The 17,939-nt window shown below is 44.5% G+C and overlaps 1 pseudogene; it reads left to right on the top strand.

Moving 5' to 3' along the window:
* The first annotated feature begins 2,264 nt into the window (after positions 1-2,264).
* Positions 2,265-2,382, top strand: LOC134968033 (5S ribosomal RNA; annotated as a pseudogene).
* The last annotated feature ends 15,557 nt before the right edge of the window (positions 2,383-17,939 follow it).

The following is a 17,939-nucleotide window of genomic DNA, read 5'->3' as shown; positions in this document are numbered from 1 at the left end:
TCACTGACCACCATTCAATACACCAAGTGACCTTCATACAATATATATACATATTAACACAGACACACACACAGCTAGGACTTTGTGAGCCCCATAGCAACATTTTGTAAGGGACCTCCACAGTTACATTAAAAGATCCTCTCCACTGCCACATCGATATAAATATATTTACTCCCCCCCACAAAGATATTAGTGATCTGCTCAGTCACATCAGTGACATAAATTCATTAGCTCGCCTCCTCCTGTCACAATGACATTAATATTCTCTCCCTCCCAAGTCACAGAACAGGTCTAACACGGCTCGTCCTTGGCTCCTTTTCCATCAGTACTCTGTTATCACACTGAATGGCCAGGGACTGCGGGGTGCATCAGTAATATCCAACTCCAGGCAGGTTCCTAGAATGTCATGAGCCACGCTCCGCCTCCCGGCTCTCTTCATAATACAGTGTGCGCCAGGGTTGCTGCTGCGCTGTGAAACAGCGCCGCATGCGACCAAGATAAGCGGTGATGCTGAAGGGTGATCATCATCTGATCATTAAGATGATGATCCGGATGCAACGCCCCACTGGAGGTGCTACAATACTATGCGGCGCAGGGAGGGCTTGTGAAGCCTTCCACTGCGTCGACATTTGTATTTGACACCTGGCTGGGCTTCCCTGGATGGGCGGTCAGGGGGGTGTTTGTGGTGGAGGATTAGTAAGCGGGCTGCTTCGGATGGCCGATTGCTACGCTGCATAGCAATCTTGTGGGCCTATTTTGATGGGGGGCCTAGAGCAGCACCTCCATCCGCCCCAGTATTACATTGGAAAGATGAAAAGACATTGTATATGAGACAAGTGATTAGTAATAAAGGCAGTAATAGTTAAAGACTGTAATCTTCATTTCAAATATTCATATCAGCTTTGTAAAAATAAAATTCTCGCCCATAATGACATTGCATAAAATTCTAGAGGGAAAAAGGAGGGAGTGAGGAGGAGGGGGGAGTGCATGGGAGATGATACAGAGAAATAGCAATGAGGAGGGTTCTGGTATTGAAATACAATCATTGTGGTTATGAAATATCAGTAAGGGGATGTAACTCAGAGTCACAACTAAATCAACCAGAGACAAGTGCTCGTGCTTAGTAAGATCGGCTAGTCTCTTATAATGCCACCAATCAGTATTTTTACAAAGTTTGAAGATTTTGGAGCAAGTCAAGTCATCAAGTTTTTCGATGTAGAGACCCCATTTCCGTAGAAAAGAATAACTCCTTTCTCTATATCGGGAATAGTAGATTCCCTGTCATAGTAGAGAATCTTGAGAAATAGCGATTTTACTTCATTTAGAGAAGGCGATGTAGATAAAATCCAATGTCGCATTATGATTTTTTTCGCCTCTGATACTAATATTGTGAGAAATGGAATCAAAGCAGAGGTTAAGCCTTGGAGTTTCCAAGATTGAAAATTGGCGAAGAGACAAGGAAGTGGCTCTAGCTTTTATTGTAATGTGAAAGTATCATTGATGAAATATGAATTTGTTCCAAAATTTTCTTATCTTATGACAGTGCCACAAATTATGTATAAATGTAGTAGAGGCAATAGAGCATAGTCTTATCATAATGTTGAAAAATAATTGCGTCATTATTCATTGAGGGAAGATCAATGGACCATAGAGACGTTACTGATGAACAGACCTTGTCTTTATGAAGGGATAGTAAGGGAAGGTAAAGATATTTCAATCTATAGGTGTTGTGACCTAAGAACTTTAAGAGTGTGTCCATCTATCAGGGGATTTCTTATCCTAGGATCCACCATTTTAGGAATAAATTAGCGTAGGTGGGTGCACAGGCTGCCCCCATAGCTGTACCCCTAATTTGAATGTGGAAATGGTTGTTAAATATGAAGTAGTTGTGATTCAAGACAAAATGAAGTAGTTTGAGTAAGAATTCCTGGAACTCCCCAATTCCTTCCATGAACATGAAGTATATGACAGCTTTTATACCCAAATCATGTTTTATTGAGGTACAAAGTAATTCTACATCCAGACCTACCAATAGGTAGGATTCCTCGTGTATATCTTGAATTTTCCTCAAGAAAACAGAAAGCGGAAGTGTCTTTTCATTCTTACAAAACTGGTTATTCAAAAACCAGAACTTGCCTTCATCTAAACAACTTTCAAACACTCTCTCATCTGGAAGGGTATGGACTTGATTGCCTAGATCTTGACCAGACCCCGATACAGAAAGCCAAAGTGTTCTTTTACTTTTCTACTCTTCCAGAATAACTGCCCACAGCCATACTATCCTGAATATACCTGATCTTGTCCGATTTCGGAAGCTAAGCAGGTAAGGCCTGGTCAGTACTTGGATGGGAGACCACCTGGGAATACCAGATGCTGTGAGCAACTTTCCTGGGGGATCATCTTCCTATATCTATTGATCTTTGGACTTTTCTCTGGCACTCATGCTTATGGTTTTGACCTTAACTATGTCACAGATTTTCAGTCATTAGCTATCAATTGTATTCTCCCAACTATTCAGTGATTGCTCTGGATTTCTTTACATTTTTCTACCCTACAGGAATCCTAAATACATTGAATAAGATTTTCTCCCATCTATAATCTTGATCTTGAACCTTATTTGTTACAAAGGCAATCAAGTTTTTTGAATCTTCATTATTACCTATGAAATTTATCACATTACCAAATTTTATACTTAGGAGACATTAAAGGTTAAGTTTTATATTGATATTTCAAATGGCCTAATTTTTCATTCTATTACCTTAAACAAGTGCTCCCAAAAACAGTATTTTTGTCTTTTCTTTCCCCTTCAATTGTAGTGTGATCTACAAAACATTTTGGGGGCAGAGCCAATAACATACTGTTTTCATTGTAATTCAACAGTAAGAATTTTGGTTCAGTATATTCAATATAATTATAACAAGTCAACGACTGGTGTGGATCCACATCTCTCTCTCTGCAAAGATAGAGGAGTCCCTGCCCGGCTCAAAAAGGGGGTTACCCCATAAAGATATATGAGTAGTATAACTATGATTACATTTTAATTTTTTATTAATAGCTAACCAGGAAATGTAGATATCTTTAAAGAGGGGATTTAAAGAGGGGATTCAGAAATTTTTTGGGGGGGAATCTTGGCTTTTGGTGAAGGAGGGCATTGGTTGACAATGGGTGTAGCAACGCTGAATCCAGCTCATAGTCAGTGTATATACTCTGTTCTAACAACCAGTCAGAGGCACACCTAAAGAAAATTGCGTGTGTAGAGCAATAGGTCAGGGAGGCCAAAGCCACCATGTAGTCGAGACATTTGCAATTTCTTTGCGCTATGCGGGGCTTGTCAGACTTCCAGAGAAATTTCTATAAAATAGCATACAGAAGTTTAGTCGGTCAGTCAGATCGGAAGCATTTGCATATGATAAAGTAATTTAGAAAAGATAATGTGTTTCACTACCGCCACTCTACCTAGCAATGAAAGAGGGAGAGAAGTCCAGCCTTCTAAAGTCTTTGAAATGTGTAAAAGCAGAGGGGAAAAATTTAAAGCATATAAGTCAGAGATATTAGCTGGAATTTGTATCCCTAAGTATTTAAAATGGGAGTGAACTAAGTTAATGGTATTTAAGGATGGGCCAGTTTGCATAAAATCAAGAGATCACGATAAGGATAAAATCTCAGGTTTGTCGATATTTATTTTGTATCCTGAGAAAGTGCTAAACTGGGCAATGACATCTAAAACTACCAGTAGGGAATGTTCAGGATGGGACAAAAACAAAAGCATATCATCTGCAAATAAAGAAACTCTTAAATCAACAGAGCCAATTATGATGCCTTGATAATGGGGTGAACTCCTAAGCGCTATCGCCAAAGATTCTAGTGCAATAGCGCAGAGTAGGGGTGATAAAGGACAGCCTTGTCTTGTACCTCACAGTATGGGTATAGGGTCTGATAGATAACCTTTACATGATAATTGGGAGAGGGACGATGAGTATAATGTTTTAACAATGGATATGAATTCATCCGGAAAGCCAAACCTGGACATAGTATTAAAAAGGGGAGTCCAGAGCACCATGTCGAAGGTCTTCTCGTCACCTGCGGATAGGATACCACTAGGGGAAGCAGAGTCCACCTGGGTCACAGAATAGATAGCCGAGAAGACTCTTCGAACATTGGTGACTGAATGACGTTCAGCAATAAATCCTGACTGGTCTCTATGAACAATGGAAGGGAGTACCAATTTCAGCCTATCAGACAAGATTTTTGTTAGGATTTTGTAATCTAAGTTAAGAAGAGAAATTGGCCGATATGACCCCGGATTGCTGAGATCTCTTCCTGGTTTGGGGATTAATTTAATTATGGCAGAGTTAAAGTATCTGGGTAGCTTTTTATTGGTGATGATAAGGTTATACAATACCGTTAATACAGGGACAATAGAAGGAGCTAAAAGTTTATAGTATTCACCTGTTAGGCCGTCAGGGCCTGGAGCTTCCCCTTCTTCAATTTAACAATAGTGTTCTTAACCTCCAATTCAGTTATCGGAGTCGTAAGGAGACCAGCAGCTGGAGAGGAAAGTTGCGGAATAGACAAATTTTCCCAAAGACACATTATCAGTGACCATATTGAAAGGGACAGAATACAAGTTGGTATAAAAAGTTTTCAGAATAGCCACAATATGAGCATTGTGAGATTCCAAGGATCCATCAAGAAGTTTCAATGGGTGCACCACAAAAAGGGGAGATTGGCTATGTAGTAAGTTTGTCAATAATTTCCCAACTTTATTTCCAAACTTGAAAAATAAATGATCCTTACGAAATGATTAAGTGGTTTCTAACTTAGTGAGTAAAGCATCGAAGTGTGTCTTAGCGAGAGAGTAAGTATTTCTGTTGGAAGGAGAGGATCAGATACAAAGAGTTGGTAGGCGGCTGTCAATTGAGATTGTTAGGTTAAATAGTCAGTCGCAATTGTCTTTTTAAAAGAATGAACATAAGCAATAATCGTCCCTCTGATAACTGGCTTTGATGCCTGCCAGAACAATAGGGGGTCAGTGTCCAAGGGATCTATAGTGAGTAATTCGTAGTCCGCCTTAGTGGCCTGAACTTTGCTGCAAAATTTGATGGAAGTGGAGAAAGACGTGGCGTACCTCCACTTAATTTATGGACCTAAATCTACACACAAATGGGAGAGATATCCACCTCTTCTATTTTGGAAAACAAAGGTGCCGAAAACCAAAATAGAATCGATTCTGGACAGCGAACCATAAGCCGCTGATAGACATGTGTAGACTTTATAAGTCGGGTGATGAGTTCTCCAACTTTCTAGCAAATGGAGTCTGTCCAGAAGCATGAGAATACCAAATCTGTAAGCCGGGTGAAACTTAGCAGTAGGTAATTGTTTGTCTAAGTAAGGGGAGACATACATATCAAAGCCGCCACATATTAACATGCAGAATCAGGGTAATAGGAAGAAGTGCGCCCAGTAGGGGTCTGGGGAATCCGCTCACCTCCAGCAGGTGGTCCTGCATAACTGTACACGGCGATAGACGCTGGAGGCTCTGTACAGTAACCTCTGGGCGCCATATTGGAATGCTCCTCCTTGGCATTTTTATTCTTATTGCAGGGCATAGCTGGGAGTAAGAAGCGGTCCATGCACTGCAATGGAGTCCAGGGGGGTCACAGGGGAAAAGGTCCCGGTGGCATGGAGGATGAACAAGCAGCTGTGAAAACAGGAGTCCGGTGGCTTTAACGGAGCTGCACACAGGCGCGGCTCACATCGGTGGGGCCGGAAGTGGAAGTCCTCTACATTATTTATTTTAACTACTATTAAGAGTACATTCTACCCATCATACTGTATATAGTATAGACCTTTCTGGATTGTGCCTTATCACAAATATTACTCTCCCTTTGCTGTCAGAAGTCAGGCAGCTGAATTTGTTGTGCTGCATTCAGATAGTAGCCACTCAAGGGGAGTGTATATTCGCCGTGCAAGTGTGCGATCGCATGTTGTGTACGCCGAGATGCAAAAAATTCCTCAGTCAACGGACAGCTGCAAATCCGTTCGCACCACACTCACCACAGAATGATTTTTCCTCTGTGTGCAGTCTGTGCTCAGCCCAGGACTTTCTCCTTCAGTGCAATGAGAACAGGCTGATCGGGTCCGGAGATGACGTCACACACCCTCCCTGAAAATGCTTGGGAATGCCTGCGTTTTCCCTGACACTCCCAGAAAACGGTCAGTTACCACCCACAAACAGCCTCTTCCTGTCAATCAGGGTGCGAATGGCTGTGCGATTGAAATTTTCGCACCAGCCTGTCGCTGTCCGGCTATGCCTGTTGTTGTTTGGCGACGCACGAGCGCATTGCAGTGCATACACATGCGCAGTGCAAATGCATGCGCAGTCTATCGATGATCGCCCACTGTGTCAAAACGCACAGCAGCGATCAGGTCTGAATCACCCCCATAGTACAGTGTACATTGAGCAGCTAATTATAGTTCTGTTTGGGCTTATGTAAGTCAGATTCAAAATGTGTCTATGGGTTAAAACTAGTGATGTGCACCTGAAATTTTTTGGGTTTTGGGTTTTGGTTTTGGGTTCGGTTCCGTGGCCGTGTTTTGGGTTCGGACGCGTTTTGGCAAAACCTTACCTAATTTTTTTTGTCGGATTCGGGTGTGTTTTGGATTCGGGTGTTTTTTTCAAAAGACCCTAAAAAACAGCTTAAATCATAGAATTTGGGGGTCATTTTGATCCCATAGTATTATTAACCTCAATAACCATAATTTCCACTAATTTTCAGTCTATTCTGAACACCTCACACCTCACAATATTATTTTTAGTCCTAAAATTTGCACCGAGGTCGCTGGATGCCTAAGCTAAGCGACCCTAGTGGCCGACACAAACACCTGGCCCATCTAGGAGTGGCACTGCAGTGTCACGCAGGATGGCCCTTCAAAAAAATACTCCCCAAACAGCACATGACGCAAAGAAAAAAAGAGGCGCAATGAGGTAGCTGTGTGACTAAGCTAAGCGACCCTAGTGGCCGACACAAACACCTGGCCCATCTAGGAGTGTCACTGCAGTGTCACGCAGGATGGCCCTTCAAAAAAAATACTCCACAAACAGCACATGACGCAAAGAAAAATGAAAGAAAAAAGAGGTGCAAGATGGAATTGTCCTTGGGCCCTCCCACCCACCCTTATGTTGTAAAAACAGGACATGCACACTTTAACGAACCCATCATTTCAGCGACAGGGTCTGCCACACGACTGTGACTGAAATGACTGGTTGGTTTGGGCCCCCACCAAAAAAGAAGCAATCAATCTCTACTTGCACAAACTGGCTCTACGGAGGCAAGATGTCCACCTCATCATCATCGTCCGATTCATCACCCCTTTCACTGTGTACATCCCCCTCCTCACAGATTATTAATTCGTCCCCACTGGAATCCACCATCTCAGGTCCTCGTGTACTTTCTGGAGGCAATTGCTGCTGGTGAATGTCTCCATGGAGGAATTGATTATAATTCATTTTAATGAACATCATCTTCTCCACATTTTCTGGAAGTAACCTCGTACGCCGATTGCTGACAAGGTGAGCGGCGGCACTAAACACTCTTTCGGAGTACACACTGGAGGGAGGGCAACTTAGGTAGAATAAAGCCAGTTTGTGCAAGGGCCTCCAAATTGCCTCTTTTTCCTGCCAGTATACGTACGGACTATCTGACGTGCCTACTTGGATGCGGTCACTCATATAATCCTCCACCATTCTTTCAATGGTGAGAGAATCATATGCAGTGACAGTAGACGACTTGTCAGTAATCGTTGGCAGGTCCTTCAGTCCGGACCAGATGTCAGCATCAGCAGTCGCTCCAGACTACCCTGCATCACCGCCAGCGGGTGGGCTCGGAATTCGTAGCCTTTTCCTCGCACCCCCAGTTGCGGGAGAATGTGAAGGAGGAGATGTTGACGGGTCGCGTTCCGCTTGACTTGACAATTTTGTCACCAGCAGGTCTTTGAACCTCTGCAGACTTGTGTCTGCCGTAAAGAGAGATCCAAGGTAGGTTTTAAATCTAGGATCGAGCACGGTGGCCAAAATGTAGTGCTCTGATTTCAACAGATTGACCACACGTGAATCCTGGTTAAGCGAATGAAGGGCTCCATCCACAAGTCCCACATGCCTAGCGGAATCGCTCTGTTTTAGCTCCTCCTTCAATGCCTCCAGCTTCTTCTGCAAAAGCCTGATGAGGGGAATGACCTGACTCAGGCTGGCAGTGTCTGAACTGACTTCACGTGTGGCAAGTTCAAAAGGTTGCAGAACCTTGCACAACGTTGAAATCATTCTCCACTGCGCTTGAGACAGGTGCATTCCACCTCCTTTGCCTATATCATGGCCAGATGTATAGGCTTGAATGGCCTTTTGCTGCTCCTCCATCCTCTGAAGCATATAGAGGGTTGAATTCCACCTCGTTACCACCTCTTGCTTCAGATGATGGCAGGGCAGGTTCAGGTGTTTTTGGTGGTGCTCCAGTCTTCTGTACGCGGTGCCTGTACGCCGAAAGTGGCCCGCAATTCTTCTGGCCACGGACAGCATCTCTTGCACGCCCCTGTCGTTTTTTAAATAATTCTGCACCACCAAATTCAAGGTATGTGCAAAACATGGGACGTGCTGGAATTTGCCCAGATGTAATGCACTCACAATATTGCTGGCATTGTCCGATGTCACAAATCCCCAGGAGAGTCCAATTGGGGTAAGCCATTCTGCGATGATCTTCCTCAGTTGCCGTAAGAGGTTTTCAGCTGTGTGCCTATTCTGGAAAGCGGTGATACAAAGCGTAGCCTGCCTAGGAACGAGTTGGCGTTTGCGAGATGCTGCTACTGGTGCCGCCGCTGCTGTTCTTGCAGCGGGAGGCAATACATCTACCCAGTGGGCTGTCACAGTCATGTAGTCCTGAGTCTGCCCTGCTCCACTTGTCCACATGTCCGTGGTTAAGTGGACATTGGGTACAACTGCATTTTTTAGGACACTGGTGAGTCTTTTTCTGACGTCCGTGTACATTCTCGGTATCGCCTGCCTAGAGAAGTGGAACCTAGATGGTATTTGGTAACGGGGGCACACTACCTCAAGAAATTGTCTAGTTCCCTGTGAACTAACGGCGGATACCGGACGCACGTCTAACACCAACATAGTTGTCAAGGCCTCAGTTATCCGCTTTGCAACAGGATGACTGCTGTGATATTTCATCTTCCTCGCAAAGGACTGTTGGACAGTCAATTGCTTACTGGAAGTAGTACAAGTGGTCTTCCGACTTCCCCTCTGGGATGACGATCGACTCCCAGCAGCAACAACAGCAGCGCCAGCAGCAGTAGGCGTTACACTCAAGGATGCATCGGAGGAATCCCAGGCAGGAGAGGACTCGTCAGACTTGCCAGTGACATGGCCTGCAGGACTATTGGCTTTCCTGGGTAAGGAGGAAATTGACACTGAGGGAGTTGGTGGTGTGGTTTGCGCGAGCTTGGTTACAAGAGGAAGGGATTTACTGGTCAGTGGACTGCTTCCGCTGTCGCCCGAAGTTTTTGAACTTGTCACTGACTTATTATGAATGCGCTGCAGGTGACGTATAAGGGAGGATGTTCCGAGGTGGTTAACGTCCTTACCCCTACTTATTACAGCTTGACAAAGGCAACACACGGCTTGACACGTGTTGTCCGCATTTCTGTTGAAATACTTCCACACTGAAGAGCTGATTTTTTGGGTATTTTCACCAGGCATGTCAACGGCCATATTCCTCCCACGGACAACAGGTGTCTCCCCGGGTGCCTGACTTAAACAAACCACCTCACCATCAGAATCCTCCTTGTCAATTTCCTCCCCAGCGCCAGCAACACCCATATCCTCATCCTGGTGTACTTCAACAGTGACATCTTCAATTTCACTATCAGGAACTGGACTGCGGGTGCTCCTTTCAACACTTGCAGGGGGCGTGCAAATGGTGGAAGGCGCAAGCTCTTCCCGTCCAGTGTTGGGAAGGTCAGGCATCGCAACCGACACAATTGGACTCTCCTTTAGGATTTGTGATTTCGAAGAACGCACAGTTCTTTGCTGTGCTTTTGCCGCAAGTCTTTTCTTTTTTCTAGCGAGAGGATGAGTGCTTCCATCCTCATGTGAAGCTGAACCACTAGCCATGAACATAGGCCAGGGCCTCAGCCGTTCCTTGCCACTCCGTGTCGTAAATGGCATATTGGCAAGTTTACGCTTCTCCTCAGACGCTTTTAATTTTGATTTTTGGGTCATTTTTTTACTGATCTTTTGTGTTTTGGATTTTACATGCTCTGTACTATGACATTGGGCATCGGCCTTGGCAGACGACGTTGATGGCATTTCATCATCTCGGCCATGACTAGTGGCAGCAGCTTCAGCACGAGGTGGAAGTGGATCTTGATCTTTCCCTATTTTTTTAACCTCCACATTTTTGTTCTCCATATTTTGCGCACAACTAAAAGCCACCACAGGTATACAATGTAGATGGATGGATAGTATAGTATTACTAATACTTATGGACGACGAGTGACGACACAGAGGTAGGTACAGCCGTGGCCTACCGTACTGCTGCTTAGTGCTTATATATAAATATAATATACTGTATAACGGACCTGGTGGACAGTGTCAGCAGCAGACTGCTAAACTAGTATGAAGAAAGAAAAAAAAAACACCACAGGTATACAATGTAGATGGATGGATAGTATAGTATTACTTATACTTATGGACGACGAGTGACGACACAGAGGTAGGTACAGCCGTGGCCTACCGTACTGCTGCTTAGTGCTTATATATAAATATAATATACTGTATAACGGACCTGGTGGACAGTGTCAGCAGCAGACTGCTAAACTAGTATGAAGAAAGAAAAAAAAAAAACACCACAGGTATACAATGTAGATGGATGGATAGTATAGTATTACTTATACTTATGGACGACGAGTGACGACACAGAGGTAGGTACAGCCGTGGCCTACCGTACTGCTGCTTAGTGCTTATATATAACTATAATATACTGTATAACGGACCTGGTGGACAGTGTCAGCAGACTGCTAAACTAGTATGAAGAAAGAAAAAAAACCCACCACAGGTATACAATGTAGATGGATGGATAGTATAGTATTACTTATACTTATGGACGACGAGTGCACTGACGACACACAGGTAGGTACAGCCGTGGCCTACCGTACTGCTGCTTAGTGCTTATATATAAATATAATATACTGTATAACGGACCTGGTGGACAGTGTCAGCAGACTGCTAAACTAGTATGAAGAAAGAAAAAAAAACCACCACAGGTATACAATGTAGATGGATGGATAGTATAGTATTACTTATACTTATGGACGACGAGTGCACTGACGACACAGAGGTAGGTACAGCCGTGGCCTACCGTACTGCTGCTTAGTGCTTATATATAAATATAATATACTGTGTGTATAACGGACCTGGTGGACAGTGTCAGCAGACTGCTAAACTAGTATGAAGAAAGAAAAAAAAAACACCACAGGTATACAATGTAGATGGATGGATAGTATAGTATTACTTATACTTATGGACGAGTGACGACACAGAGGTAGGTACAGCCGTGGCCTACCGTACTGCTGCTTAGTGCTTATATATAAATATAATATACTGTATAACGGACCTGGTGGACAGTGTCAGCAGCAGACTGCTAAACTAGTATGAAGAAAGAAAAAAAAACACCACAGTTATACAATGTAGATGGATGGATAGTATTACTTATACTTATGGACGACGAGTGACGAGTCGACACAGAGGTAGGTACAGCCGTGGCCTACCGTAATGCTGCTTAGTGCTTAATTATATATATAATATACTGTATAACGGACCTGGTGGACACTGCAGTGTCAGCAGACTGCTAAACAAACTAGCATGAAGAAAGAAAAAAAAAACACCACAGTGTTTTTCAGGCAGACAAACGTATACTGGACTGGTGGTCACTGTCAGCAAAACTGTGCACTGTACTCCTGCTATAACTGCTCCCCAGTCCCCACAATTAGGCAGTGTGAGCAGTGCACTCAGCACAGATATATCATGCAGCAGTGCAGCACACTGAGTGAGCACAGATATGGTGGAGCGTTTTTTTTCAGGCAGAGAAACAACGGATTAAACTCAAAACCCTGCACTGTACTCCCTAACAGCTGCTCCCCGTCCCCAATCCTCCCCACAATTATAACTAACTAAGTTCTAATATAATACAACGGACTCGGAGAGGACGCCAGCCACGTCCTCTCCCTATCAATCTCAATGCACGTGTGAAAATGGCGGCGACGCGCGGCTCCTTATATAGAATCCGAGTCTCGCGAGAATCCGACAGCGGGATGATGACGTTCGGGCGCACTCGGGTTAACCGAGCAAGGCGGGAGGATCCGAGTCGCTCGGACCCGTGTAAAAAAAAGGTGAAGTTCGGGCGGGTCGGATTCGAGGATCCGAACCCGCTCATCACTAGTTAAAACACATTATATTATCTAAATCTACATATCTATTACTAAATAACAAAATGAGAACAGCTGGGATCAACTCTTGGTATGCTGTGTCATTGATTTGGGTCCCTATAATATAATATATAGCTTATTTGACAATCTGTAATCCTCAAAATTGATTAAATTGTTGTGCTTCTGAAAGTGTTTTCCCAGGGCCTTCCTCAAGTTTTCCATCCAAAGTATTTAGAGGTGCCCATACCCTAGATGATATTATGAGCGATTTGGACATTTTAGATGAATCGGAACAACAAATTGCTCATAATAGCGCAGATCGTTCAGTGTCTGGGAACGATAGCGATCACGATGCGTGGTCCTGCAGGTCATTGGTCGGAGCTTCTGATCTTCTCTGCTGCAGGGAAGATCTGAAGCTATTGTCAACGACGGGATCCGGTCTGAAGATCGACACTGTCTAGGTCGACAATGTTTAGGTCGACAACTATAGGTCGACAGGGTTGGATGGTCGACAAGGTTTCTAGGTCGACATGTGCTAGGTCGACAGGTCAAAAGGTCGACATGAGTTTTGTTTGTTTTTTTGAACTTTTTCATACTTAACGATCCACGTGGACTACGATTGGAATGGTAATCTTGCCCGAAGCATGGCGAACGAAGCGAGCCATGCGAGGGGACACGGTGCACTAATTCGGCTTCCCAGTCACTGTATGCAGAAAACGACACAAACCCCCCAAAACCTCATGTCGACCGTTTGACCTGTTGACCTAGCACATGTCGACCTAGAAACCCTGTCAACCTTCCAACCCTGTCGACCTAGTGACTGTCGACCTAATGATCCACACCCGTCAACGACAGCATGCTCGTGGATGTAGCCACTCCCAGATCTTAAGATATATCTTAAAGATATAGCATGCGTTGTGGTGTGGAACGCCGCCATTACCTGCTTTGATTTTTCCCCAGAGCTGCCTCTAATTCCTGCGGTACCTCGGATACAGTGTTGGGTATGTAGCAGACCTACTTGATTTGCTTCCCGACACCTATTTAGATGTGGAGCCGAAGCTGTGCGAGCGGTGACTGGGACCCTGCTAGATTGAAACGGGTCGCTTGAACAGGACGCTATTACCTGTCCCTATCCCATGGAGTATACCAACCGATCTGCTGGCTGGAGGCGTTGAGAGACTGGATGGACGGTGAAAGGGGACTGGGAATTTACCTGCCACTGTCGAGGTCTCCAGAGACAGTCCTACGTGGAGTGTGGCCAGGTGGCGTGGATCACCGCCATCATCTGCCCCGCTGCTCTCCTGCGGACTCTCTTGCATGTCTCCTCTGCTCCTCGCCGCACACTGCTCTCATCAGGATCGGTGTGACTCATTCTGTGTGTCGGGCGGGGAGAGATGGAGGGCGCCGGTATGGACACTGAAGCCCTGTTGGATGTCGAGCTTGCCGTCGGGACTATGCTCACCTCCTACTGCTGAGTATACACTGACAGACCAGTAATCTTGAACAGCGCCAGAATAGCCATGACCCTGTAGAAGTGGATAGGATCTCGGCACTGTGAAAACGGACCGGGGACCTTGCTGCAGTGCTTGATTTCCTGCCAGCCGTGTCTTACCTTCTCTGGAGGCTTTTCTTGTGTGTGAGAGCCTGCTCGATTGCCTGTGGGGATAGGGGGAAAGACTGCATTTGCTGCGGACACACTACGGGACGTGTGCAGCGGTAACGTGGTTGCCTACTAACCCAACCCTGCCCCGCCGGATCAGTGACTGAACAGGGCCATTGCGATCTAGGGGGGCTTTAAAGTGGACTTGAGAAATGGTGTCCTGCCTCGCACTGGAGTTTGGCGGTCTTGGGGTAGACTGCTCCTGATTCCGTGGACCACAAGAGCGACAGCGAGGACGTGGAGCCTGGAGTCCCCATACAAGGCACTCTGTGACGAACCTGCATGGAACACACCACCGCCGCGACTTTCAAGTGCCAATCTGTGGAAATGTGCTCCCACTCCCCCAGGTACTAACATTGTTTGTTTACCCCTCTCTTCCACTAATAATCCCTGTACTACTTTATCCCTACACTTTGTCCCGTTCCCTCCTAGTGTGTTACCCGTGCCCTCCCTCGCCTCTTATCTCCGTCCACTCCATGGTCCCTCTTGCTATCCCATCTCTACTGCCTTCCCTACATGAGTCTAGTCGAGAGTGACTCTGCTGCAAACAGAGATAAGTCGTCTTCTATACCAGTGATTACCAGGGACTGAAGGGTGGACTGTATTGAGACTCTGCGTGGACTGTCTCTGAACTGGTTCATGTAATTGCACCCTGTGTATTTTAGCGTTTCCTGTACCACTGCATACTATTCCGGCACACTGGAGTAAACTACGTTTTGCCAACTGAACTGGGAAACTGTTGAAAGATTATTTCTTATTGAAGCTATTTATAGTACATTGTTCTTTGCTATTCACAATTTACTTTATGATTATAGTCTGGTTGGGGAAACAGTGACGTATTTAGTTGTGACTGTATTGCCACCTAGTGGTTGAGTTGACAATGATTCATGGCTGTGTTTCAGTTGACAGCTAAAAGGTATATTATATTGAATAGAGTACACTCTGCCAATCTATATCATTTCACTTTGGTAATTGACTGCTGCTTCTTAGCAGGATATCACAAGCCTTGCTAAATAGCCAATAATAGAGGTATTTTAACGGCCTTAGTGTATATGTTAAAAGGAGTGGATTACTCATCCTCCCAGCACAACTTAAATACTTTTCTAAATGTAAATATCTTGCCACTGGGTGCATCTCATGTTGTCAGTTGGTCACTTCTGAGTGGCGCACATCGGAATGGGATTATTATTTTATATGTACTGAGCAGGCCCACAACTCTATTCAATCTCATACAGCAGTGGTTTCCAAACTTTTTTGAATCACGGCGCCCTAGAATATCAGAATTTTTTTCACGGCACCCCTAAGCCAAAAATTTCTTATTGAGAAATTTAGAAAGAAATATTACATTAAGAAGATCGCATTTATATGTCATCCTTAGGGTCAGTTGTGTGGTGAGGGACAAGATTTGCTTCTGTTTGGACACATATTTTATGACTGGCAGCCACCAGCACTGGTTTTGCCTATTATATTGACCATGAATAATTTGAATTGGTCCTGGACCACCAACCAAGGGCACCCCTGCAAGTGTCCCGAGGCACCCCAGGGAGCCACGGCACACAGTTTGGGAACCTCTGTCATACAGGTTAAATAACGACATAGACTACTACGCTGCAGTGAATTATACTCAGTGGCAAATTACGGAATTCGATGCCCACAAAGTGAATTGTAGGCTAAAAGGTTTCAACTCCTTCCACCATTGTCATTTTGTGGCACATAAATCGAACCTTCTGTTGTACTATCTACATTTAGCCTGAACCCCTATTTGGTCCACGGCATCCCGACTCTGAGTAGGGAATTCTGCTACCCCTTTTTCTGTTTTTGATTTTTTTTTGCCAATTGCTAGACTCACTTTCTGAATATTGGAGTTCTTTGATATATTTGAAGTTATCGCTTATTATTGTTCTGTCATTTGATACTTAATTTGTGGGATGTGATCGCAACAACTCCCAGGAGAGCTGTTTCTATTCTGTTTTTTTTGTATTTACTCTACATGGGAACAACTTTATCTTTTTGTACTACAGTTTAACAGCTATTTTGTTAGTCAGCCCAGTGTATGGACAAATTTCTCAATAAGTCTCTGTCCTCACTCCCGCCTAGAACTACACGTACAATGGTTACACCCAATAAAACACCGGCCAAACTTGGCCTCTCCCCACCTTCACCACAGGGTGGCTCATCCCCAGCTCACCCAGATAAGGGGGCAGGAGATACTCACCCTCTGTCTCATGACATGGCATCGTCACTCATCAATGTGATAATGCCACGAATTGAGAAGTTCGAATTGCTTATGCCTATGATTCGTGAAAAACTCCAAAACTTCCTACCTAAATTTGAGGATAAATTTGATCAACTAATGCCCAAAATAGACCTAAGATTAGACAAATTACAAACTTCCTTGGATTCAGCATTTAATTCTCTGACCGATCATACTAATAGGCTTGGTACTTCGGAACAGAGAGTGAGTGACGTTGAGGACGACTTACTTGCCATCCAATCTTCATGCACGGCTACTGCGACTTCTTATCAAATGCTCGTTGAAAAGGTGGACGATTTAGAAAACTGCCACCGGCGAGTTAATCTCCTCTTTGTGGGTATCCAAGAATAGGTTAAAGGGTCGGCCTTGATAGATTTTATAAGCAAACAAATAGTCGAGGCACTTAACCTCCACCATGATTTGGGAACTCCTCGTATTGAACAAGCTCACAGACTGGGCCCGGAACGGGAGGGTCCAAACAATAGGCCCCGCCCAGTCATTGCGAAATTTCTGGACTACTGTGATAAGGAAAAAATTTTGGTTACTTTCAAACATCGATGAGACTTGGTTGTTGAGGAACATATTGTTCTCATTTTTCAGGACTTCTCTGTCGCGGTGGCCCAGAAACGCAAGGAATTCTCCCCAATTTGTAAGTTTCTGGTTGATAACAACAAACGTTTTGCACTGATGTACCCTGCAAAACCGAAAATCACTGAAAATGGGCGGACCCTTATTTTTGATAACCCGAATGAAGCTCGAGTCCACTTGTTGCCAGATAACCCGACCAGGGGCTCGCACGGCCGCTCATAACTAAGTTCCTCACCTCACTGAGGAGCCCTTGTGACTATCTAGAATTAAGATGTCATGCTTTCCTAGTTACATGTCGACTGAGAACCTCTGTTTTAGTACATATAAGTTATATGTACACCTGTTATGTTATTTGCTATCTATGTTTGGTTCTGTTTCTCTATGAATCAGCCGACCCCTGTGATATGGACCAGGGGCTGGCACTGTAATTGTTTGGATGGGAAAAATGTAGAAATGTTTTTGATGCTGACATTTGTAAGGTTGATACAACTGTGTGCAATTATACATTTTGTACCGGTCCTGGATCCATGCCTGGTAAGCCCACTAGGGGTTTGCCCTGCTTGCTGGGACAGGGGCGACCTCATGCTCATTAAATACAACTTCACAATTACACTCCCATCGACTGGCATAGGATGATGACTCCTGTCTTGATGCCACAACGACCTCTCCACCGCTTACTCTGCTCCATTAAACTCACCTTATGGAATGTAGGGGGTCTTAATACCCCAATCAAACGAAAAAAAAATATCCACTGCCCTTAAAAAACTCAAACCAGATATTGTTTACATTCAGGAAACGCATTGGAAAATGGGGGAGGATTCTGTATTACGTGACGGGTGGATAGGCGAATGCTTTACTGCATCTTACCGCACAAAATCACGCGGAGTGGCAATACTCTTTGCTCGAAACCTCCCTCATACTATTCTCAATACAGTCCTAGACCCGGAGAGTCGCTATATC

The sequence above is a fragment of the Pseudophryne corroboree genome, chromosome 10 (assembly GCF_028390025.1).
Source record: "Pseudophryne corroboree isolate aPseCor3 chromosome 10, aPseCor3.hap2, whole genome shotgun sequence".
NCBI lineage: Eukaryota > Metazoa > Chordata > Amphibia > Anura > Myobatrachidae > Pseudophryne > Pseudophryne corroboree.
The sequence above is the reverse complement of the archived record's forward strand: the minus strand, read 5'-3'. Positions and strand labels throughout refer to the sequence as shown.